This window comes from Enhydra lutris, unplaced genomic scaffold (genome assembly GCF_002288905.1).
Source record: "Enhydra lutris kenyoni isolate GAN:26980312 unplaced genomic scaffold, ASM228890v2 scaffoldscaffold21, whole genome shotgun sequence".
In the NCBI taxonomy this organism is placed as follows: domain Eukaryota; kingdom Metazoa; phylum Chordata; class Mammalia; order Carnivora; family Mustelidae; genus Enhydra; species Enhydra lutris.
Window position 1 is genome coordinate 44,050,020 of NW_019154105.1, and position 27,761 is coordinate 44,077,780.

Here is a 27,761-nt window from a genome sequence, read left to right on the forward strand (position 1 = left end):
ACAATGTTTGTTGCTCTCCCTCACACTTTTTTCCTTCCAATATAAGCATACTTCCGAGCTCCAGCGATCCCTTTTTTCATGTTAGATTGTCTTTGCTATCAACAAAATAAATTAAAGCATCATAGAGATTTAGAATTCCCATTTTAAAATAAATAATTGTCTCCAAAACTTTCTCTCATCTAGACAACCATATTTCCATATCCAGGCAAGAATTAGCAGTGATGCATTTCCATCCCCATCTATTGAACCCAATGTAAATTGTCTAGGAAGAGAAAAATTTCATCTGAAGCTGTATGTACTGAATTTTACAACAAATTCCATGTAGCAACGAGCATAAAAATAAGAAGAGTGAAATCTTAAAAAATAGATCAAGAGAGGGATGCCTGGGTGGCTCAGTTGGTTAAGCATCTGCTTTTGGCTCAGGTCATGATCCCAGGATCCTGGGATTGAACTCCACATCAAGCTCCCTGCTCAGCAGGGAGTCTGCTTCTTCCTCTACCTCTGCCTGCCACTCTCCCTGCTTGGTACTCACTCACTCTCTCCCTCTGACAAATAAATAAATTCTTAAAAAAAAAATAGATCATGAAAAAGGTAATAGGATAGAATTTAAAGCAATACTCCTGAGGGTTGAGATTTACATTATGTGTGTGGAGCTACAGTAGTGGACAGAGGGCAGGCCTTGAAGAGGCAGAGAGATGGCTGATCTGTCTTCATCACTGGCTTGCTGCCTAGTTTCTTTCAGGTCAAGCCTAATTTTATTTTATTTTATTTTTATTAAGCACGAATATTGTTGCCTTGGGCATAATTTTCTTTGATACCTACAACTTCCTCTTCTTACCACTCATTTCTCACTAATCAATACACAATGAGGTGCCAGAGTAATTTCCTTTTTATAAGACTCTTATCACTTCCTGACACTTTTCACATTTCTTCCCTAATTATTTTCTGATTTTGACACAAGATAGAGAGTTCTTGTCCTCGCTAACAGGCATTTGCTCTCCACACATTGGTCCAACCTCTTCTGCTCAGCACTGGCCTGTCAAGCTTTGCTTTGCTTTCCTTTTTCTTCTTCTTCTGCTTCTGTTTTTTTTTTTTTTTCCTTTTTGCTCTTTATTCCTGTCACCCTCCCACACCCTCCTAAAACTACATGCTGTAGTCTGTGTCCTCACACAACATTTCTTAGACCTTTCAAATACCCCCCGATCATTACTTAGGAGACTTTATGAAGGAAATAAATTGAAAACAAGAAGACATTTGCATCTGTCAGGGGTGGTGCAGAATATATGACAAAATATACACCACAGGTCAATGACTTACATCTCTATCTTAAGTTTTGTAAGTAAATACCTGTTCTCTAGGGTCTAAAATATTTTTAAACTAAAGCTTTTAGCAAATGTACCTTAAAATTTGCATACAATATTATAATGCAAATGTATAGTATTATAACAAATTATCCTTCTGAAAGTGCATCTACACTATTATCAGCTGCAGGGTCTAACACATGTTTGGATCTTAAATATAAAGAAGGTAATAATAAGAACAGTTCTTTTGATTTCTCACATCCTATGTACATTAAACCCTCAATAAATATACATTTAATATATCACATACTTGGCATAGATACTACAACCTTGCTTATAAATAATTTCCATTCCAGATACCTTCCTATCATTCCCTAGATTATAAAAGATAAGAATGTTAGTACTGTAAGTTGATGTTAATGTATATTGCAAGCTGTTACCTTCTCTGGCTGATAAACACGTGAAGGGCCAAGGATGAGGTGGAAGGAAGGTAATTTGAATTTCTTATGACTGGCATGCTTCACAGACATCACAGAAACACCATCAGTATTTAGGAATGCTGCAGGCGTTCCTGGTTAGAAGTCACAAATGCTCTTTGGAGAACAATACAACCTCAGAAACTACTTACATAACTGTTCAGCAGCACACTACTTAAAACCAGTGAAACTAATTTTCACCCTACTTACAGAAGAGAACATATGACAGAAGAGAACATTCACAAGCCTTGTTGAAATTAACAGCCTAAGGTCTAGCCAGCACCAGGACTACTGGCTTCTTCAGAAACCTCTGTTGAATGAATAAATGGTAACTATGTGTAGAAGATACACAGAAAATTGGATTAATGAATTCTTCAAGTAGGAATCTTAAGCTAAAAATCAACAAAGCAGGTTTCGATTCAACTGACCTCAATCACTTTTACATAAATTCAAAGTAACCTGAGTGAGTCTGGTGTTGAGAAGCTCTCAGTCAGTTTTGGGTAGAACAGACTGATGCATTAATCTGTGAGAAGGGTAACAGAATGCTCTGGAAAGTGTAAAAAAAAAAAATATATTGAAACCTCTTATTCTGATTCTGCCACAAACAGAATGCATAAGTTTAGACTAGTGTGTTTCTCTAATCTCATTTCTAACATTGAAGTGGTAGATTTCAAGTCTTTGTTATGGATTGAATTCTGTCGTCCCTAAATGTATATGTTGAAGTCCTAACCCCCAGCACCTCAGAATGAGATCTTACTTGGAGATAGGGTCTTTACTGGGGTAATCAAGTTGAAGCGAGTTCATGATGGTGGACTGTAATTCAATATAACTGGAGTTCTATTTTTTTTCTTTTTTTTCTGAGTATGAATATTTTATTTCATTTCATCTTTTTTATTTAAATTAAATCAGCCAACATATAGTACATCATTAGTTTTTGACATAGTATTCAATGATTCACTAGCTGTGTGTAATACCTAGCATTTATCCAATCATGTGCCCTTCTTAATGTCTGTCACTCAGTTACCCCATCCCCCCACCCATCTCCCTTTCTGCAAACCTCAGTTTTTTTCCCAGAGTCAAAGTCAAGAGTCTCTCATGGTTTGTTCCTTTCTCTGATTTCTTCCCATTTGCCTGACTGGTGTTCTTATTAAAAAAAAAAAAAAAAGAAAGAAATTTAAGGACACTTGGGTGGCTCAATCAGTTAAGTGTCTGCTTTCAAGATCAAGGCCTTGTAGGGCTCCCTGCTCAGTGAAGAGTCTGCTTCTCTTTCTCCCTCTGCACCTTTCTCTCTCTCTTTCTCAAATAAATAAATAAAATCTTTTTTAAAAAAGGGATATTTGAACACAGAGAGATGATGTATACAGGGAGAACACAATATGAACAGGTAGATGATCACACAAGTCAGGAAGAGAAACCTGGAACAGCCCCTTCCCCACAGCCTTCAGAAGGAACCAGCCTTTCATTTCAGAAATCCAGCCTCCAGAACTATGAGAGAATAAATTTCTGTTGTTTAAAACACCCAGGCTGGGGGCACCTGGCTGGCCCAGTTGGTAGAATGTGTGATTCTTGATCTCAGAGTTCTTGGTTCGAGCCCCACCTTGGGTGTAGAGATTATTTAAAAGTAAAATATTAAAAAAAAAAAATTAGAAGGTTCAGTCTGTAGTACTTTGTTATAGCAGCCTTAGCAAATTAATGCATTCTCTAACTCTAAAATGTTATGGTTTCAGAGGAGTTGAGATTTCAACAAACTTGGGGAAAAAAAAAACAAAAACAGTTGAATGTCCACTAGGAAAAAAGAACGAGTGAGGACGGGGGAGATGTGTATGATATTCTAAGTGTGAGAGCAAACACAAGAAATAATATATATTCAGGAGCCACAGTTAACAAAAAATAAATAGTGTAAGTTAATTAATAACAAAGCCCCAATGACCATAACTGAAAAGCAAATGCTAAATACTCCAATGAGGCCAGAGTAGTCAAGAAACAGTCTCTGCTGTGATAGAAAAAGGGGAGCTGCCTAAAAAATCAATATGAGAAGATAGCTAAAGAGCCACAGTTACCAAATAAAGTAGATAATAGACACCTTTCTCCCAAGTTCAATATTTAAAATTTATGTAGTACAACTGAAACAACTAGGAACTTTCTGAGCCATTAATTTACAGAGAGCTTTCAAGTACTATAAAGGTGTTTCAAATTTTTATTCCTTAAAATTAAAAAAAAATCCAAATATAAATAAATAACAAGAACGCAAGCCTATTTCTATGGATTTGAATCTATCTAACCAGTGCCAAGTGGCATCCTTATTATGAACATGGGTCATATTACAGGTCATATTCAACAAATAAAAACAGAAATACTTGATTTGAAAGTGAACCTCATGACCCTAAGAATAGACTGCAAAACCACCAATTGAACAATAGGGAACATGTCCAATATTTCTTCTCACTTTAAGGAAAGTGAGAAACTAGCTAAATGATCATCATAATTAGTTCTCTGCAGGTAGTTCTCATTATTCAGAAATACATTTAGAAAACAGTATGGAGGTAGCTCAAAAAATTAAAAATAGAAATACCATGCAATCCAGTAATTCTACTACTGATTATTTGCCCAAAGAAAACAAAAACACTAATTCAGAGATATACGCATCCCTACATTTATTGCAACATTACTTATAATAATCAAGATATGGAAACAAACTCAGTGTCCATCGATAGATGAATGGATAAATAAGATATGGAATAAATATATATAATATATATTCCATAAACTTATATTTCATAAATTTATATATATTATATATAATGAATACATAATATATATGTATTATGCTAAAGAAAGACAAATACCATCTGATTTCACTTATCTGTGGAATCTAAAAAACAAAATGAACAAACAAAAACAGAAACAGATTCATAAATACAGAGAACAAACTGGTGGGTATTAGAAGGAAGGGGGTTATAGGTGTTGATTAAATAGGTGAACAGAATTAAGAGGTACAGAATTCTAGTTTATAAAATAAGAACATCACTGGGATGAAAAGTGCAACATAGAGAATATAGTCAATAATATTGTACTAATGTTATATGGTGATTCATTGTAACTACATTTGCCTTGATGAGCTCAGTACAATCTATAAAATTGTCCAATCACTGTGCTATACACCTGAAATTAATATAATGTCATATGTTAACTATATTTCAATAATAAAATTTAAATTTAATTAAATTTAAAAAGAAATACATGTATCTATATTAAATTTATATTTTTAAGTTACTAACACTGCAAGTTTACATTTCTAATCAGCAATTTTCTGATTTACTACTCTAAATCTAATTCTAGATTATACTCGAATTCTTCTGCTAAATCTTTATTCTTATTCGTTTCTAGCAGAAGGAGGTAAGTTTCTAAAGATCATGAAGTCAATACAACCAAGAAAAATACAATAGCAGAGAGGTTTATCTCAGCCATATGCTCATGAAAACTTCTCAAGTATACAATTAGAACATTTTTATCCAATTTTATACATTTGTTTTAATTGAAAGGATTTTAAAATGGCATCAAAATCCTCAGATATAGTAGATAAATATTATTTTGAAAATTTTACTTAAAGCTAACTTAAATTCATTGAATTCCATTTTCCTTTAAGTTCTTATTGTAACACAAGTGGAACACTTCAGGCATAGTGTAGCTGGAACACAAAGTGGTTGCCTTAGCAGTCTAATGCCTTTATCCTCCCTCATTGTATAGAATTGGATAGAGAATAAAAGAGAAACTATTCTTTCATCCTAATATAACTGATAAATCAGAAAAAAAAAATTACTTAGGCCCAAGTAATCATCATGTATTCAGTGAGTTCACTCTTCTACATAAATTTAACAAAAATAAAATTCAATAATGCATCCTATTGCTGAGTGACAAGGGAAGCCAATTGTAACAATGACGGCCAATATGAGTAGGTAACATCAATTGAGTGCGTATTAAGTGCCAGGCACTGGTCTAATTGTACATGTATGAACTCACTGAATTCTCATAAGCAAGTGAAAAGGTGTTCTATCATTTTCTCAATTTGAATAACAAGAAAAATGAGGCACAGTGATATAAAAGAACCTGCCCAAGATCAAACACCAGAATGGGTCATTCTGGCCTCACTGTTCTTGCTCATATTCATTTTGTTATGCTCCCTTTTGCAGAAGAAGATTCATATAGATGGCTACATGTGAATGCCTCCAATGAACTAGGTAACATGTAGACAATTTATGTGAATTGTCCTCATTTTATTGATGAGGGTTTGGCCCTTACCTAGGTCAAGTCTTTCAATGATGGCTGGAATGTGAATGTATGTGTGTCTGAATTCAAAGCTGGGGTTCACTTCACAATGTTCACAACCAGGTTATAATGGATCAGAGTCTGCACAGGGTTCTGAAAACTACTGCCGCATGCCAAATCCAGCCTATCACCTTGCTTTGTAAATAAAGTTTTATTGGAGCTCATATAAGCCATGCTCACTTTGTTAGCAGTCGATGGTTGCTTTCATGCTATAATGGTAGAGTGGAGTAATTGTGACAGAGACTATATGGCCCACAAAGCCAAAGTTATTTTCTCTTTGGACCTTGACAAAAAATGTTTGCTAACTCCTGGTCTAGGATGCCACTGGTTTAGATGCTAGCATAAATTAAAAGAACCTTGTTATGATTATAGTTACCATCTTTTGTATGTAGTTTATTAATAGGCAAAAATTGCTAAATAAATTTCTAGAAGAAGAAACAAAAGAGCCAAATACGTCCATATGGGTTGAATTACATCCCCTCTAAAGATATGCTGAAGTCCTAAACTCCCACACCTATGAGTGTGATGTTATCTGGAAAATAGAGTCTGTGTAAATGTAATCAAGTGAAGACGAGGCTTTTAGGATGTAGTTCCCTAATCTACCACGACTGTTGTCCTTATAGGAAGAAAACACCATGTGAAGGCAGAGGCACATGTCATGTTATGATGGAGGGAGAGATTGGACTAATGTGGCTATAAACCTAGAACTCCAAGGACTGACACTACCAGAAGCTAGGAAGAGGCAAGGAAAGAGCCCATCCAGAGTTTCAGAGGGATCGTGATCCTGCAGATACCTTGATTTCAGACTTATAGCCTCCAGAACTGTATGAAAATAAATTTCTGCTGCTTTGAGTAACCATTTTGTAGTGAGTCATTATGGTAGCCCTAAGAAACTAATATGAATGCCCTTCAGGAAATGTAGAGACAGAGGACAGCACTACATTACTTGTTTGAACAGTTTATCAGAGGGTTATCAGCTACCCATCAATAACTTGTATTTTTTTTTTTTTAGTAGACTTACAGTGAGGAGGTGGCTATCCAGCCAGAGACTACATTTGCCTACCTTGCTGACTTTAGTCAGGGCCATGTAACACACATCCATCAACAGAATATTAGTGGGAATAATATGGCCAAAGCAACAAAGAAAGCAGTCTGCTTTCTTCAGGTTGGATGCAGAAGATCTAACAGATGGCTCCAGCCCTAGCAGTAGTGGAGTCACAAGATGGAAGGAGCCTGGGCCCTGGAAATATGCCTGAAACAAAACCATACTCTCTACCAACTGGTCTCTATGTGAGAGAAAGTAAACTTCTATTAGTTTAAGCCCTTTTTATTTTATATCAGCTAACATTACATCAACTACATTAACTATTAAACACAAAATCAGGGGGCACTTGGGTGGTAGTCGGTTGAGCAACTGACTCTCAGTTTCGACTCATGATCTCAGGGTCGTGAGATCAAACACTGCATCCGGCTCTGTGCTGAGCAGGGAGTATCTGCTTGATATTCTCTCTCCTTCTCCCTCTGCCCTTCCCGTTTGTGCTCTCTCTCTCAAATAAATAAATAAATAAAGTCTTTAAAAAATATACAAAACCAAGTTTCTCACTATCTCTAGAACTTGAACTCCCCATAAGTATTATGTTGATTGCCCTATAAATATTTTTAAAACCAAATGAGGAAGAACATTACCAATGTAAGCTCACAAGTACAGTAACCCAAATTCAAGCAAACTCTGCCATCCTTACAAACCCCATAGTGGAAACAAATAAAATATATGGTAGGAGAACAGACAAACTACTGCTCTGTGGTAAACAAAAAATGAGAAACTCTCAGAATTTTGGCCACCAGAGATATTTACCAGTACCATGAAGTACAAAATACAGTGGTAAGACTTAGTCGTGGACAACTAGAAAAGAAAAGTAGCCCAAGGATCAACGTGATCCACAGCCAAGACAGCTTGAAACCAGTGCTAGCCAAGAGGTGAGGATAAATGAGTCACAGACATCTTTCCCTTCTGCAAACAACGGCTTCCAAGTGATGCCACCAAAAATGTGATCTTTCCATGGGTGCAACAGGGAAATGAATGGGTGCTATTTTTGTACTTCTTAGACAGAATAACACACTTAGAGAGCAGTGTCTATCAAAGATGGGTCTTTAAGACTGCAACTCCACAGAAGTTATCTAAGATTAGAAGGAACCTTTACCCGCCTTACACAAAAGAAGACGAGATGCCAAATGCATCTCATTTCCAAACATTTCCAAACAAGATATTCAAAGTTTTGTTTTGTTTTGTTTTGTTTTGTTTTTGTTTTTTTGGTTTTTGTTTTGTTTTGTTTTGTTTTAAGTAAGTTAACTTGATTTTTTTTCCTGAATTTGGATTGGCTAAATTACAATGTATCAACTAATGTTTGATAATATTGGCCTTGCCCTTGATGACAAATTTCATTTCTTATAAGTCCTCAAGAGACGGCAGGTTTATGTTCTTGAGAGGCATGTTGCGAAGAATCAGTGGTTAAGCTAGCACCCCGGAACTGGCACTGTATCTTATAATATTTCCGTGCTATCTGACAGAAGGAATCCAAGATTATCATGTTGTTCTCCATGACTAGCTGGAGAAAAAAGAAAAAAGAAAAAAGTTGGTTAACATCCTTGGCTTTCTTCTGATTTAGTATATTTTTAATTCACCCTTTCTCATTTCACTAATTCTTTTTCATATGGGTGAACTATTTTTACAGATAAAACCTGAAAAAGTAAAGAAAAAAGTCTTTGAGGGGAAGTCACACTATACATGGGAAAGCTAGAGTTCCAGACAAAAACATCTGTCAACATATGGCTGTGCAGATGCATTGCAACACTTCTGGGTTTGATAGCTTTCCATTGGATGTGCTCTTGAGTAAAAGAACAAATTGCTTTTGTTTTCTTGATTCTCAAACAACAGTCCTGTGCTAAGGATCAAGAATTTTCAATATTAGATCCTGGCTTTCATCAGTCTCACTTACATAAGCATAGATTTTTCTTCTTTCCACCAGAGGGTTTATCATCCAGTTTTATGGTTTAAATGCACACACGGCACAAAAGGATAGGGAAAATAATTAACCACAAGAAATTACCACTACACAGACAGAGGTATTTGAATAAGCATCATAAAATGGAAGGTACTGAAGGTACCTCGGCTAAGTAGCTTAATCAGAAAATATACAATACCTGCTCCTATGAGCTCAGGAAAAGGCAGCCAATTCAGCAAGGAACTTAAGTCAACAATGCAATGTTTAAAATTGGGGTTGGGCAAGCTGTAACATTTTGTATGATCCTAACATGCAAATGAACCTAAACCACCATTTCTTCATCTTTAAAATAGCATTATAATAGAGATTAAATGAGGTGATGTATGTAAAACACTTAGCACCATGCCTGGCATATAGAAATTTGCCAGAAATGGTAGCTTTAAAAAGTGAATATTCATAACAGTTGGTATCATTAACTGAAGTCTTAGTTAGTAGTGCATGAATTTTTATTTCTGTCAGAATACATTTCTGACAGCACTACTGAAAAGTAGTGAAAATGATGGATTTTACAAGACATGTAATGATGGATAATAACTATTAATAATAACTAATGTGGCTTCAAATTTGAGCCTCTTTCCGAGAAAGGTTTTGTGACATCCTCTTAGAGAAACACCAGCATGACTGACAGCCCTACGTTTTAACATATATTAAAAATACCATGCGATTTTTAAGCCATGTCCTAATCTGAGACTATATGTTACTTGCCCCAAATGAGACCTCCATCCCCGATAAAATTCAAAGAGCTTTTTTCAATAGCCCTACCACCAGACTGAAAAATGAATGTTATTTTCCCTTCAGGTGATCCATATGGATGACAGGGAAAAATAAGCATATTCCACATCACCCCCTGCGTTCTGCCATCTCCTTTCCCACGAGGAAAGTGGCAACACCAATGAATCACCAAACCTTCTGTGGGCTCCTATCAAGCGAAAGGCACTGTGCCAGTCTCTCAGATGGATACACGGATGTCTAAAACGTGCCTCTCCTTTCCCCAGGGAGTTTAGGTGATGAAACCCAGGAGAAAAATATGAAAAGTATGGATGCAAACATTACGGGATCTGCCATGCACCGTATCAACAGAGGCTATTCGGTTGCTCTTGTTAAAACTACTGTTTTATTGTTAGGTGCCCTAGATTGGATGACAAATGTTCTAGATAATCACTAAGTATCTCACAAACCTCCTATGTTTTCTCCCTGCTTGGGAGTATATTCTCTAAAAACAAAACAATTTTCTGGAGGGGGGCCTTTGGGAAAAATTAAATTAGCCCCTCACCTCCAGCCCCACCTTTTTCTACCTTAACACAAAGAGGCTAATTCTGCATGGGATACATGAATCAAATCAAAACTGAAAGTTTAAACCTGTAATAATTCTCAGTCTATGGTTTGTCTTTCTGGAAAGCCACAGAGCTCTGATCTAGGACCTGCACAGACAGCTAGAGCTGACACGTGAATTTGATCTCATCACCCTGGGCAAACAGAATCTTCGACTCCATCTAAATAGTAGCATGGGAAGGTGCTGAAAAGAAATTTCCAGTTTCTACCCTACGGATCTAAGTTTTATTTTATTTTATTTTTTTCTAAGATTTTATTTATTTATTTGACAGACAGAGATCATGAGTAGGCGGAGAGGCAGGCAGAGAGAGAGGAGGAAGCAGGCTCCCCGCTGTGCAGTGAGCCCAATTGGGGCTCTGGACCCTGGGATCATGACCTGAGCCAAAAGCGGAGGCTTTAACCCACTGAGCCACCCAGGCACCCCTGATCTGAGTTTTAAATCACACTTAAGGGCAGGGCTGTATTTCTTCCTTGTTCCTCTAGCTCTAAATTCTAGTGGGGGAAAGGGGAAAACAGCAAATTTGCTGCCTATCAAATGAAGGCCACATAAGGAAACTTCTTTATTGGCCCTGGGAGGGCTTTATCTGTCCTTTTTCAAGCCCTATTTCTCTGGAAACTATTGTCTTATTCCAGTTTACCTTGTAAGGACTTCAGAGAAAGGAGTAAAAACACATGAAAAGGAACAATACAGTTTTTGCTCAAGATACTATTTGTGGAAAGCATTCTCCTTTTATGGTCACGGCTAGAAAGCAAATTATCTCTTCGCAAAGCCTGTGTAAGCAAAACATCCATTCACTTCATTTCACAAAAATGCAACCTGAAAAATTGAACAGAAATGTTAGAAACTGCAGCAAATTTGCTCTCACGTTATGCCAATCAGCCTAAAACTGCCTCTATTAAAAATGCTTAAGTCAAATAAGGAAGGCAGTAGTGTGTAATGGAATACACATGGACTTGGGGATCAAACAAATCCCAGTTTTTCTGTTTCAGTCTTAGCTACACAAACTGGCTAAACATCTATTACCTTAAATTTACAGTGTTAGTTCTTTCTTGGGCAAGTTTAGAGAATTTAATGAAATTAGTTAGATTTGTTTAGGTAGTAAGTAAACCTGTTATGTAATAAGTAAAATTAAATTTCTCAAACAACCCCTCATTATCAACATATAAATAAAGTTAAGCCTCCTGATATAGTCCTTCAGATGGAAATAGCAGCGTCATTCACTGTACCAAGTAAAGCAATGAGGGAAATGGAAGGAACTGGAAGGAGACATGTGATACTAAGCAGAAATAGCTCAAGAGTACCGGCTAATAAGAGAACTTTAAAAAGACAAGAGTGGAAGCATATCATGTTCACTTAGCAAATGGGAATTTAGCTATATGAGATCAGGGGGAAAAAAAAAAAAGAAAGAAAGATTTGACATATACAAGATTTTGTCCAATTTTCCACTGTGTGAATATATATCACCAAACATAAGTGAGATGATAGGAATGAATCTCCTCTTCCCCCAGTCACCGTGGTTCTAACCTTCCCCTCAGCACGTGAGACTCTTTCCATGCCAAGTGTGACTCAAGGGTCAAATATCACAGAGTTTTCATGCACTGTATTCTACATGTATGCCAAGTACTTCAGCTGGTACCTAACTCAAGAGTCAATTGTTCATCACCACAGAAAATACTGGCTATGTTAGAAAGACAGAAGGCATGTACACTTCTAATAGTTCTTTTTCTATGAGGTTTTCTAAGGTAATTTTTCTCAAACTATGATGCCATTGTAAATCATTAAGGATATTTACAAATTACCATTTGCTTTCAACTATGATTTCATGGCCTAATTTTTTTTTTAAGATTTATTTATTTATTTATTTATTTAAGACAAGCAGGGGGAGGGGCAGAAAGAGAGAAAAGAGTGAATCTCAAGCAGAGTCCCCTCTGAATGCCGAGCCATATGTGCGGCTCGATCCCATAAACCAGAGACCACGATCCACACCAAAATCAAGAGTTGGGCACCCAACCAACCAAGCCACCCAGATGTCCCTCAGAGCTTAAATGCCATGAGCTTTATAAGATTACAAGTTAATGTTTATTATCATTAAAGCAACTGTTGTTCAGATGTTCGATTTCTTTCTGTGAAATTCATTGAACCTCATTGGTAGGCCAAATGATAGTCCAACTTCTGTTTAAAATCCATAAGGGATGGGCACTCACTACTTGCCAGTATTCCCATTTCATTTTTGGATATGTCACATTTAAATACTCTAACACTGGGGCACCTGGGTGGCTCAGTGGGTTAAGCCTCTGCCTTCGGCTCAGGTCATGATCTCAGGGTCCTGGGATTGAGCCCCCCGCATCAGTCTCTCTGCTTGGCAGAAAGCCTGCTTCCCCCTCTTTCTCTGTCTACTTGTGATCTCTCTCTCTGTATCAAATAAAAAAATAAAATCTTTAAAATAAATAAATAAATAAATACTCTAACACTGACCAGAAGTTTCTCTTTTTATAACTCTCCATTACTAACCTGATTACTACAAGCTAATTTCTCCTGAACGTGACAAATCTTCAAATACTTGAAATTCAAACAAATGATGCCTCCTAAATATCCCAAATTGTATGTTATTCAAGCCAAACATTAATATCTGCATTATCTCTTTGCATGGCTCTCTCACCACCTTGATTTCCTACCTCTTAAAGATAATTCCAGTTTCTGAATGCATTATGTAACTTGTCACCTCAGATGCGTAAAAATAAGCACAGTTGTTAGCTTGAAACTCAGGAGTTTTCCAGGTAAAATTTGAAACTGGCCCTTATACATGGAGGGCAGGAAGAGATGGAAGAAAGAGGCAGATCACTCCAGATTGGTAGGTGGTGGGTTTAACAACCAAGAGAACTTACATACGAGCCTTGTCTTGGGCAGATGTAAGACAAGTAGACCTCTGTCCAGCACACCACCATCTTAAAAGTTTATACAGAGGACTTACCTGGGTTTAGTCCCATATATCGTCCTGAGAGACTCAACTACACATGGCCCTCTCAAAGCTACATTCTTGGAAACGGCTTTTACTATGGAATCAGTGAGCAGATCATGCATCCCAAAGACAGGAGAGGGGGGTGACAAGCCTCATTTCCTGGGGCCAGCTTGCAGGTCAAGCAGTGGTCACGTCCTCTCTATGACCTCCTTCAATAACAATACAACTAGTGGGGTGTGACCATTATGAGACCTTCTATCAGCTCTTATTTCTCATGTGCTATCATCTTAATCAAGCAGTCTAAAATCACACAAGCTCATTTTGTTGTGAAAGCTACACTCAGTGCTAACTCACATTAAACTTACATGAAGTTCTGAAGATTTTCTTCATACATGTTGCCTTCGAAGTTTATCTCCCTCATTCTCATTTGAGCACTGCCTTTCTAAAAATTTCCTATTTTTTCCTATTATCCATATTAAAGAGCATCTTGTGAGACTCCACCCCAATCCAGCCTGTAAGAACTCCTGTGCTTGTTCAGTCTGAGATGTTTTGGACCAAGCCACAGTATCTAGGTACCCTGGAATGTGGAACGTCAGGAGTTTCCTCAGCTGAACTTGGAAAAAGCAATCCTTTCCATTAACTGTAAGACGGCTATTTGAAGAGAAGAATACAAAAGCATCTAATTTGTGAGGACTGATTGTATTGTGCAATAAATAGCCTGTCATCTGTTTTAGTATACAGCATATAGCCCACAGATTCAAGAATTTAAAAAAAAAATAAAATCTCACTATTTTCTCCACTATTTTCTCCCAAACTAAGCTGGTACCTTGGCAACCATGTAATGTGATGTGTGTGTGTATGGTGTGTGTGTGTGTTTTCCAATAATTTATCTTTCTAATACAGAATTAAAGGATTTCTTCAGTGTAACTGTTGATTAACTTTGAGCCTACGACTTCCTCTTTTTTCAAGGAAGGAAGAGAGGGAATTAAGATTGCACTTATGGGTTTATTTACGTGTCTGTCTCTCATTATGAGCCTGGAAGTACTGTGAGGTGAGGGGACATGTTTTATTGGTTTTTGTTTCTAGTGTAATTAATCTGCTCCTAATGTAATTAACACATTCCAACGAATGAATAAATATATAAATAAATGAATGAGAAGGTCATATAATTCAAAATCAATATGGGAACAAAGAAATGGTCTTGGAATAATTAACCAACTTCCTCTCTGGTTGCAGAATTCCTCTGCCAGTCTTTTGTGCACTGTGTTGAGCCGATTACAGATTAAAGTAATTACAGTGAATTCTTGATTACTGGCATGCGGTCTAGCTTTTTTGTGGATTACCTATCACAACTAATTCCAAACTTATCTGCTGCCACCCAGCATATGTCTGAGTTACAGTCAGACTCAGTGACAGCAGCTTCATGCTTCAGGAAAGCACATTTATGTTGATATTTCTGTACAGAATATATAATTATGAAATTCATTCTGGTGGGGGTTGAACAGAACCAACAGGCATTCCAAAATAAACTGCAGACTTTGTTTTTTAGTTCCCAACGAATATGAGATGACTTGCATAGAAAGCTTCAAACAATTTAGCTGTATCTTTCCATACCATCTTAACGTAGCGTAATTAGTGTGCAGCTTCTTTCCCACCCTGAGACTTGCTACCTGCCTCTAGTACCAATGATAACTGACAACAAGCACTTATTAACTCATTCTTTCATCCAACAAGTATCTTTGACATGTTACACCATGCTGGGCAATGTGCTAGGTATTGGACATCTAGGATGGGTAAGACAGGTATGGTTCCTGCCTTTAGGAAGACTACAGTTTACTACTGAGGCGGCCATTGTGGTAGGCAGGATGGTCTGCCAAAGATGACCCTATCCCTGATACTTTTGATTCTGTTATGTACATGTCAAGGGAGAACTGGGTTGAAGCTGGAATTAAGGTTTCTAATCAGCTGACCTTAATAGAGGCTGATGATCCCAGGTTATCTGGGTGGGTCCAGGGTAAACTTATGGTCTTTGAATGAGGTAGAGAGTGGCAGAAGTATCAGAACCAGAGACATGGAATCAGGAGAAAGGCTTGACCGGCCATTGCTGGTTCTGAAGATGGAAGGGGGCCACAGGCAGCCTCTAGAAGTTGGAAAGACAAAAACTGGATTCTCCCCTAGAGTCTTGAGAAAGAAACATAGTCCTGCTGACATCTTGATTTCAGCCCTGTAGGACACATTTAAGATTTCTGACCTCCAGAGCTGTGAAATAATAAATCTGTATTGTTTTAAACCATAACATTTGAAACATTTTTTTTAAATAGAACCAGTAGGAGACTAATACAAACCTTAAATAAACAATCAATCAGCTTGGACTTTAACTGCAATTGTGTAAAATAGAATAAAGACTGCAAGAAAATGTTCTGGGGGGCGCCTGGGTGGCTCAGTGGGTTAAAGCCTCTGCCTTCGGCTCAGGTCATGATCTCAGGGTCCTGGGATCAAGCCCCGCATCAGGCTCTCTGCTCAGCAGAGAGCCTGCTTCTTCCTCTCTCTCTGCCTGCCTCTCTGCCTACTTGTGATCTCTGTCTGTCAAATAAATAAATAAAAATCTTAAAAAAAAAAAAATGTTCTGTGTGTGTACTTAGGAAAACTTAACTAAGTTGAGGTGTTGAGAAAAGTTTCCGTGATACATAAGCTGAGATGTGAAAAAGAAGGAAGAAATTTCAAACTAAATGAAATGAATGTGGAAGTGCTTTGCAGAGAGAGAACAGTATGCATGAATGGTTTGAGGAGAGGAGAAAGTTGCTATTGCTCAAAACCTGAACAGCCAATGGGGATGATGCAAAGAGATTCCTGAAGAAGAGGCTTAAGGCAATGATAGGAAAATAGCTGGAGATCAGACTAAATACAGCCCTACAGGCCATAGTACAGATTTTCACTTTTATCTGCTGGGCATGGGAGCACTTCTGAGGCTTTATACAGGACAGAGATAGAACAGGATTTGCATTTTAAGATCATCCAGGCCCATTTTCAGTTTATGAATTGAACTGCAAAAGAGCATGTAAATGTAGGAAGATCATGATGGACACTCTCCTAACAGTACAGATGGAAGGTATTGGAGGCTGGTACGAGGGTGGGCTCAGAAAAAAACAAAACAAAACAAACAAACACACACACACACACACACACACAAAGAACACACAAAAAAACAAAAAACATAGAGAAAGGGACAGATTCAGAATTATTTGGAGAGGTGGACTCTATAGGAGTTGGTGATTATTTAAAGGTGGGATGAGAAAAGAGCTGGAAGCAGAGTCCTAGTTACGGGCAGTGGTTTCACACATGTATGGACATGAAAAATAGGCTGGTGAGGCCGTCTAGGAAAAAGGACCAGAGGTTCCTTTTTTTGATCTGCTTCATTTGAAATGCCTTGAGAAATTCATGCAGACATGGTCAGAACAAAAGTGAAACCCTAGCCTGTTAGTGTCCTGCAAGATGGCACACACATAGCATGTCTGCTGCCACTCCTTTTTAATAAGTTTGCAGTTGGCCTCAGAAATCCTTTCAAAATAGTGTTCTCGGCAACAATTCCAAAGGGAAGGAAGTTGGCATTGGAAACTAAATGCCATGTTCTGTGTTCTAGACTATAAGCGGCGGCAAATATTAAACGTTTTCGTGGAACTACTGGTCAAAGGAAAAATGCTAGTCCTCACAATCTGGGAACTTTTAAAATGCTTTTTGGGATTCTTCCCACTTTTCTATTTGGATTGGATATTAATGGTTCTCATCAAAGACTTCAGGACAGTGGAGAGTTAATTTGCTTAAATAGATCTGTGCAAACATCACTCATTAAAAAAACAAAAACAAAAGCAAAGAGCAAAACCCCTCAGTATGTAATTCTAGATTACCATCACCACTACCAGCCCACCTACGTAAAGGTAGGCACAAATATATATGTGCTAAAATAGAAAAAAAAAAAATCAGTTCCGTTTCCCTTTTAGAATTTCTTCTTCTGGTATCACTAACTTAAGTGTATGTGTGTGTGTGTGTTATTTAAATTTGACAATCTTCTGTACCTATAGTTGTGCAAAGCAATTAAAATGTCTGTTTACACATTTCTGTGAAAAAAGACATATTTCCTTCTACAATTATGCCCCTCCCGCCCCCGCCGCCCCAGCTAATAGAGATTATGGTCTTCTACATACTGTAAGAAATTTAATAATTCCTTTTGCTATTTCCATCTTTTTTTATTTATCATATGATTCTCTATTGGAAGGAGCCTGTGATGATGAGCCCAAATCCCAGAGCCCTCGTCCCAGTCCCACTAAGTAGCTGTTTCCCTTTAGGCAAGCCACTTTTCATTTTCCAATGGGTTTCCCCAATAAAATAAGAGTATTGTACTAATTTATTCCTAAATTTTCACAAAACCTTAAAATGCTATAATCTTATAAGATGATAATATTTTAGTCATTATGAAATTACACACTACATATTAATGATTCCTCTCTCAATGCATACAAATATACCACATGCTACTAATGTATGGCTATGGAAGCACAGTGTTCAATTGGAAAAAAAAATAATAATGACCATGATGAGCTGAAATAAAGGTAATCTGAATAAAGAAAACAAGAAAAAAAAAAGCAATCATCTCCATATGTGTTTGGAAGGTTCAAAACAGAAGGTCAGTAAGTAAACTGAGCATAGTGGAGATGTGTATAAAGGGGAGTAACTGACATAAATCAAATAATTAGTGCCTCTTACTTAACATTAGCTGTTGTGAAGTCAAGTCACAGTGACTAAGCCAACGTTATCACAGCAGAATCAGAAAGGCTTAAAACAACAGGAGCCTGTGATAATAATAAAATAAAACACAAGACTCTTCTGCAGTTAAATTTCTGCCTAAGTCACTGATATTAGAGTTTTTTTTCTATTCACAAGTAGCAATGGATTCCTTATAAAGTTGTTATGCTAAAGTAGGAACAAAGACTATTTTGTTCATCTTTCTGTATGATCATGTTTCTTATATTTAAAGTTTAAGCCAATGAAAATGGACAACTTACAGCTGAGCTATACACAACTTAAATGAATCTCGCAGACATGCTGTGATTTTGAACCAGAAAACAATTTTAAAACAGGAATATGAGTTCTGGAAATCAAGATGGCAATTACCAGTGGCATTTGGGAAACATTTTTTATGGGAGGCTTGCCTTATTTATATGTTGGTCTATGAAGTAGTTAAATTGATGGGCTCATTTTCTGATGACTTAATGACCAATACTCTTCAAGTCTGTGAAATTTTTTTTGTGTACAAATGTCAAAATAAAAGTATTGCAAACCTCACCAATGAGTATATGGAGAAAAAGTATAAGTACGTAACAATGAGTCAGACTCACGTCTGAGGGTCATTCAACATTCAGTATTCTGGAACGCCTAAAATGTTAAGGATACTTCCAGAGGCAGAAGACTACGCCTTGCCCAGGAAAACTCTTACAAGCCAGTTGAAGCGAGACACACATGAACAAATGGTCACAGTACAATGCAGTAAGCATTAGATCAGGGTTCTCAGCCTCCACCGCACTGACGTTTTGGGCTGGATATTCTGTTGTGGGAGTTTGGCTTGTGCATTGTAGGATGTTTAGCAGTATTCCACTCGCTCAATGCCAGTGGCACCACCCCTGGTTGTGACAACCAAAAACGTCTCCGGAGATTGTCAAATGTTCCCGTAGGGGTACGATAACCCCCGGTTGAGAATCATTGCCTTAGAGCCACATATGACAATCTGGGCTTACCAAATAGAGAATAGCTAACTGCATAATGAGAGAATGAGGCATCACTTTCTGGGCAGGAAACCAATACAATATCTTCTTCATTCCATAATATTTTGGAGCAAGGGGAAGTTATTCTATAACCACCAGGCAAAAGTCCAATTTCCCTTAGTGGCATACCCATCCCAGAACACATATAAACCAGAAAAAGGATTCGAAACTGCAAAAGGGAGATATATATTGATAATGTTAAAGATTTCAAGCCAAAAACAAAAAAACAAACAAACAAACAAAAAACTCCCTGAGTTGGTTTTAATAAATATGAAAGAATTTCTTTCTTTCTTTTTTTTTTTTTAAAGATTTTATTTATTTATTTAACAGAGAGAGAGATCACAAGTAGGCAGAGAGGAAGACAGAGAGAGAAGGGGTAGCAGGCTCCCTGCTGAGCAGAGAGCCTGATGCAGGGCTCCATCCCAGGACGCTGAGGTCATGACCTGAGCCAAAGGCAGAGGCTTTAATCCCACTGAGCCACCCAGGTGTCCCTGAAAGAATTTCTTTGACTTTAGTATTTGTCTCTTGTATATGGTCAGAAAATCACTTTTTCCCTTCATTCCCTTAATTCATTTTGGGCAGTAAATTCTTATGATCAGAATTATGTTTCCACAATCATGTGGTTCAGAGCCATACTAAATCACCCTCACAGTATTATATTAAACCTTTAAAAATGGAAGGCTGCAGACATCAGGATGTCAGGGGAACACATATTTTCATTTCAAATAAGAAAGACTAAATCAAGTGACGCTCCACCTGATCTCACTTAGGACCCTTTTGTTGTTCAGCTGAGAGAAACTACTGAGGAAAGAGAGCAAAAGGCAAGATTTTTCACAGTGTTTTTATTTAAAACCTGCAGTAACTAAAGATTCAGCGAAAGCAGCAATCCCTAAAAGGGTATTTGCAATTGGCAGTAAGTTGTTATCTTGGTGAAAACACTGGACAGAATACACTCTCAATTCTGAAATGTAATTCTGTGTTATCTCAATATATACACACTATGAAAAAGGACTATTTCAGAGACAAATTTTCACATTTCACAAATGGCCAAGCCTTCAGGACGTAACCCTCAACCTCTATGAAAAGGGGACCGTCAGCATGATTTTATACATCATGAGGGATAGGTTGCTCATGGCAAGGAAGTTTTCAGTGGGGAGAATAACATAATTCTGAGAATTCTGGATCCTATAAGGGAAATATGTTAAGCTACAGAGAATTTCACACTGTTGGCATTTCTCTCTGAAATTCTTGGAGAGCACAGAGCCATTTTTGGCTTGCATCACTGCTAGGCATTTCCAGAGTTGGTACGCTAATCATCATGAACACCTAATTATTAATTATTTTCCAGTTTAAAGAGATGTATCTTGGATAAACTGAAAGACTAAAGATGAGTATTCAGAGGACTCAGGAAGCTAACTAGCAGTACTTTGATCCTGACCTCAGTTTCTTTGTTCATAAAGTGAGGATTAAAGGCTATCTACCATTTCCATGAACTTTCTCAGCCCAACTAGCAGATAGAAGACAGAAGACCACACTCCTTCACGTGTCCTTAATAGGATTATATATTTCCATGCTTTGAATTATACGTAGCTTATCATTTAAACTAATAAAAGCCAAAGTGAATCAGAAGTTTAACTTTGAAAAAAAAAAGATGTCAAGTAAAAACCAAACAAAACACTCTACTTCTTTGTTACTTAAACATAACCTCCAGCTGACTAAAATATTATTTTCTACCATTTAAAATACACCAACCATAAATAATTCAGGAAATGTTATTTTGACATGTATCTATATCCAAAGGTAACAGTAGCATTATTTTTTAAACAAGAACAGAAATGAAAACAAAAGTTTCTAAAAATATTAAATAATATAATGCTATGTGAGAAATTAGTGAGTGGAAATTAATTGATTAACTACATTGAATTTATGAACCACGGTTTGTTCAGAATTTGAGAATAGTCAAAAATCATCTAATTTAAATCCCTTAACTGAAAGGAAATGATATAAGAGCTACACAGCAGAAAATAGGGATTTGGGGGTCTTTTTCTTTGACACTTTGTTGGTTTTTCAACATCACATGTACACAGAGCTATTTTGCTGAAGTGGTTATTATATCATAAGGTGGACACAAAAAACATACATGCATTAATTGCTCAGATGCACCATTAAGAGACTCAAACCATCACCTGGCCAGTGATGTTATCCTGCAGGCAGTGTATCGCTAGGGAATCAGAACCAAGAGGGTGGGGATGAATCAGAGAAAGGTAATTACCTCTACCGGAAAAACAACTCAAGATCCTGTAATGCTGATGTTGAATCATTAGAAGCATCATCCTCACATTCAAAGAACAGCACTTTAAGTGTGTAAGGGGAGGCTGTCCTATAATACAACTGATTTGGTAGACACCCCGTGAATCTCTCTCCGTGTCTCTCTCTCTTGCCACTTGGCAATCACCCTTCTTTATCATCAGAAAGTAAGATCTTTTAGCCTTATACTCCAAAGGTCTATCCAAATCCAGTCTATTGAATATCCTGTATAATTTGTAGATCACAAGAGGTTTTACATTAATGATTTTGATTCAGAGAAGTGTTCTATTTAAATAGCATGAAAACAATTCAATTCAAAAGCAGATGGCAGCATACTGGGTGCTAGAGATTCAAACAAGTATAAAATGTTTGCTCTCCTCCATGAGCTTAGAACCTAATAATCAAAACGGCCACCCCCTTGCATGCTCTACTGCGAGTCCTGTGTTAAATTTTGAAGGATTTTTTAAAAACCTAATACATTCATATTTATTTTCACATAAAATCTCTAATACAGATTTTATCACTTCAAAATTTGAATAGTAAAAAAACAAAAAAGAGCAGATGAAGCTGGTCTAGGGCCTGGGATAGATTAAGCAAGAAGACAATCACTCGGAAAGAGAAGCTTCTGGGTAGATAAGCAGAACATCATAACAGCTGATACTTGGTTATGTAGACTCCCAAAAACATGTAAGGAATGATCCATGATCTGAAAATGACAATGAATAGACAAACCATATTTGGGGTATTTAGCCTCAAACTTTCCAATTTGAAATACAGGTGATACTAAAACAAGGAAACAAGCAAGAAAACAGTAAGTAATCATTCACTTATCAATATCCCCTCTGGTCTGCTTCCTGAGTACCTTAACAAGATTTTTTTTTTTTTCCTTCTTCAGTAGTATGTGCCTTAACAATCAGAGAATTCAGCAAACCCATTCGTTCCCCTGGGAAATTTTGTTCTTTCAAAGACCTTCACTGGAGACAGAAAGGTCATGCTTTTGAAACCAGAGAGGCCTGGTGTTCCACCACTAACTAAACACATTGCAAAGTATTTGACCTCTCTGACCTCAGATTTGACCTCGGATTTCCCCATCTACAAAATGGAATTAGTGAGGGCCACCTTTTAGAGCTCCGAGAATCCAATGCCTTTTATCATGTTTGTGCTTGGAAAGAATCAAATGCATGCTAAATGTTCCAACAAATGCTAGTTCTCATTTCGTTTACTAATTTTAGTATTTACCATCCAAGGAAACATAAACGATTCCCAGCTTCAGTCACGTCTTCATAATAAGCTTACTTTTTGTTGCTTTTTCTTCCAAACTAGCATTCAAAGTACCAACTCCCTGAGAGACTTCTTTCTCTTCTCACTGAGCTTTACTCGGTCTTTACACTTTCCTGTAACAGGTAGAAACAAAATCCTGCTGGCACTTAGCTTCCTTTCAGTGATCTAAACTCTTTGTTTTCCTAACCAGGAATGATTTTGCCTTCTAAAGAATCAGAGCCCTCCTCCTTTCATAGACAGTTTTTAAATATTGTATGCTGAGAGGGCAGTCTACAAGTACTAAAACAGATGTATTGGCTTCATCTGAGGTTAATGTGATCTACTAATGGTAACCAAAAGGTTGATAAAATCTGTAAATGCTGAATCGTTATTACACATCACCCCTTCACCCTTCATGTTTTTAATGAAGTTTTGGATAGGCGAATAGAAAGTCCTTAAAAAAAAAAAAGAATGCACTATATTAAAAATAAAATAACAACTTCACTACAACATGAGTGACAATAGTAAGAAATGAAAGAGAAAAGGATAAAAAGAAAAAAAATATATTGGTAGGAAGCACCAAGGCTATAAGATGTAGGGTTCAGCATGGAAAGCGCAGAGCATTAACACTGTTGTCCAAACACATCTGTGGCGACCGTCCTTCAGACAATGCAGAATTCCTCTAGGCAGATGATGCTATTTCCACTATTCAATGATAAAATTGCATATGGTAAATTGAAAGAGTTCAAGACAGGAATTTAATATATTCAGCTCAGAAACTACTTTCACACAGGACACACTTAAAAAAAAAAAAAAAAACCCTTCATTGGAGTATCAGCACAATAACAAAATAAAGAACTAAATGCCCAAGGGATACTAACCCAGTGGTAGGAAATCAGTAAACAGCTAATTAGCCTGGTTACATATACTTGGACATTTGCCACTTCTGCTTAATAAAAGACCCTCTCCTTCCTACAGAAATATTAGCAATACTACTTACTCGTGCAGATATTTTTAAAAATAACTTACAGCATTATTTACTATTAACCTGCTCATCTATAGGCCTAGCTTTGAATATAATTCCAGGAATTAATTACCTGCATGGTTTAGAATACTAAGTTTATCTTCACTGCAAAGGAAAATTTATGATAGATAGCAACAAAACAACAAAAACAGAAGACCAAAAGAAAAAAAAAACATAAGTAGTTGGAATACTTTTTTTTAAACTGAGAAAAATATTTAGAAAACATCACATATGGAAAGTAAATAGCCTAATAAATGAGAGATTTTACAAGTCAATAAGGACTAAAAGAAAGACAGGGTTATGCCAATACAAATAGGAGAAAAGACATGAAATGGTGATTTAAAGGTTTCTGTTGAGGTAGAATTAAAAAGGAAAAGAAAAAAAAGACTTTTTTTTCATGTAAATCAGAATGGTCAAAATTTTAAGTATTGACAATATTAGCCACGTCAAAGGAAATGGCTACATCAGGCATTATTAGTGCTGTATTATATGAACTAGTGCAGGCAAAATTTCATATGTACGTGAATAAGTACATCTTTGCTCGGAGATATGACTGACAGTGTGTTGGCCAAGACATTAACCATGGGTTGGAGTGACTGGTATAAATTTCTATTTATTTTTAGAATTTTCTTCATTTAAGTTTGTGACATTTTAAATCTATACCCAAGTGTGTATCATTTTCACAAAAGCAACAATGCTATTTTTATAATGAACTGTAAGTGTTCTTGTTAGAGTTCAACCCAAATGAACCAGGGCACAAAGCAGAAGGCTGAGATCTGGGCTGTGATTCAACATAAACAAAGGAGCAACGGTCCAAGAACAGAAGGGCTAATATAAATTACCTGGTTTTCAGGATCTCAAACTATAGTTCTAACAAAGCTAAGACCAGTGCAAAGGGGCAGGGTGTGGACAAGATGAAACTCTATATGAAGAGTCAACATATTCATACCAGACCTTGCTATTTTGATGTTATGGAGCAGGACAACGTGGCTTTCAATTCCCTTATCTCTGAAACGAGGACCCTAGGCTCCATTCTGATGTGCTAAGGAAACTGAGATCCCAAGAACACCTATTCATAACCCAGCTGGGCTTTACTGACACAAAAAAAGCCTTGCAAGTTTTGCAGGAAGCACTGCAGACAGAAATAAACTGAAATTATAGTGGAAAACAGTTTAGCTCCATATAAAAAGTTAACTTGGTGAAACCACATCCTTTATAAAGGTTAAGAGGTTGTGGTCTTTAACAAATAAGATGCTCTAAGTGAGGGGAGATAACTTCCCTGTGTCACCCTCAATAATAATGTTAATGACTTGATGAAAACAGCACCCAGACAGTCTAAAATGGTTAGGTTTCCACAGCATCGCTGAACTGAAGCAGACAGCGAAATTAGATTTCTAAAATATGCCTATTAAATGAAAGGCGTTCAGAAAACATACCCCAGAAGGGAAGTCACTGTAAAAGGTAACAAGGTTGCCATGAGATTCAGATAAAAGAGGAAAAGAAGTTGTGTTTTGACAGTGGGTTTGAAAAGGTTTCATTCAAACATCACCATTAAACTTGTTTTCTAATTTCAGAAAGTATTTCATTACCTCTCTATTTCAACCTTCCCGTTGACTCACCACCACCACCGCTGTTCTTGGGTAATGAAATACCTGACAAAGTGGAGTTATTTGAAAATTTAAAAAAAAAAAAAAAAAAGAAAAGAAAAAAAGCTTCCAAAATTATTGGAAGTAAAGAGATATACAGTTGCACAGTCCACTATTACAGGATTTTGTGTTTAGAATTTAAATCTAATTATCTTTCTTCCTAGAAGTAAAAATATGGGTTTTGAGAGTCAGTAAGCTCATATTTTCAGTAAGCCACATACATGTAAACCTCTGATTAATCTTATTATGTGAACATATTATAGTCCTGGTTTACATGGGTTTAAAACATAGAAGTCAGAATAGAGGGAGCACCTATGAAATGACCTAAAGTTCATTTCGGTTATAGTTTAAGCATTAGCAGAATACATATACACATATGTGTCAAATTGCTATTTTGTATTTTCAAATACAAAAATGTGTTCTCAACCTTATATTGGTAGACGACAATTGCAGAATATGGATTCTAGTTTTAATATCTGACTTCTCAGCTTTAGTCACATCTTGTAATCTTGAATTATTTAAGAAGCTCCAAGTTTAATTTATATTTTTTCTTTACCTAAATTCTCAGCCTAAAAAGGAAAGAGAATACATTCTATTATGAAAAGTTGCTTCTGGCCATATCCAGGATTAATACAATTCCTCTGTTCCCATGCATCTACTCTGTTCAAAAACAAAATGTAAATACTCCAAAAGATTACTATAAAAATGGTGACTTAGCACAAAATAGAAAAATAGAGTGCTTTCAATCTTGTAAAATTACTTTCTTCTTTTTTTTTTTTCTTTTTGTAATCTGTTAATTTTTCCTGGCATAACCTCGCAAATGCACTAAATTTAGGTACAAGAGTGAGAAATATTTTGTTTGAAACTAACAAAGAACTCACTGTATTTTCTAAAAATGTCCTCATTCCATCAAAAGTATGAAAATGGGTTCAAGCAAAAAAATCAAGAGGGTTAAGTTCTCACTTGGTCCTTCAATAAAATTACTTGTCACTGCCTTCAGCTGATGATTACCCAGACAGTGCCCCTTACATTAACAATGCCGACAGATCCGACATTTTACCGATGGCAACGGCCATCCGGCAGATTAAAGCAGAACGTAGATTTAATCTCCCCAATGACTTGATAGCCTCAAATGAAGGATTCTCAAATTTCATGGTTCTGACCTATTCAGGGGGAATAAGTGTAAAATAAATTACCTGTCCCCTAGCTCTGTAACAAGAAAAAGAGCTGGATTGGACTATCCCTGTACTAACTCTCATGTATTACTAAGTTTACTAATATAATCTGCATGCCATGGAGCAAAAGATCATCCTATTTAACAGATTTCAAGAAATTAACTTGCACTGATATATGACCCTCTCTGATGCCAATACAGTAAGGTGGAAGCAGCAGGTTGTAGGGAAGCCAGATTTCAGGAGAGGCTCATTTGACTGGTGATTAAGGATAACCTCCAGTAAAAGTGATTTCTCATCAGGGAGGCAGAATGTGTTTGCTGCAAAGAGCAGCAATGTGTTTGCTGCAAAGTCCGGCCAGCCAGACTATTAGTCACAGTCACACCAAATGTGCAGGTCACAGTCATGCTGGAGAGTCTAGCTAAAGAGACAATGGGTGACTGATCTCTTAGGAAAGGACCAGAGTGGAGAGACAGACACAAAGCCCAACCGTAAACAAGGAAGCAGCGGGTGTACATTGATGTTCTCTTCTGAGCATGACAAATTAAACATCTTTCGAAAGCTCTGATGTATGTTGTGCTTTCCCTAACTCAGGCTGATTAAATTAGAATCTCCATTATCCAGCAATACTGCTGTCTATGCATAGGCACCTCACTAACGCTCAGCTTCCTGTCCTTGTCAGCAGACCCAGAAATAACACAACAGCAGATTTTGTGGACACTGAAGATTAGCAGTGAGCCTTCTGGCTCCAGAAAGCAAATGCTCCAACTCCTCCACTTGAGGAGAAGAAAAGAAGCTTGAACCAAGGTCATGGCTAGATCATGGTTTTAGGTGAGCCCCTTACCTCCAAACCACAAAAATCCTCATCAGAAATGTAAAATGATAGTACTAGTTTTGCCTGAAAACAGGTATAAAAATTACAAGCATTACAAAAAAGCAACTCTTTATTTCTTGACTGCTCCTCCAAGTTTATCATCCCCCACCCCCAACCCCACCCCTAAACTCCACCCCCACACACCCTCCCCAGCCTCTTCTACTTCTCCTGATTCCTTCCAGCAGATTTTCATGGTAAATACAAA

The 27,761-nt window shown here is 37.0% G+C and overlaps 1 protein-coding gene across 2 annotated transcripts in view; it reads right to left on the reverse strand.

Moving 5' to 3' along the window:
- Positions 1-27,761, reverse strand: part of LOC111149292 (protocadherin 7) — a 431,882-nt gene that overhangs the window by 273,991 nt on the left and 130,130 nt on the right. The gene's annotated exons all lie outside the window — the stretch shown is intronic.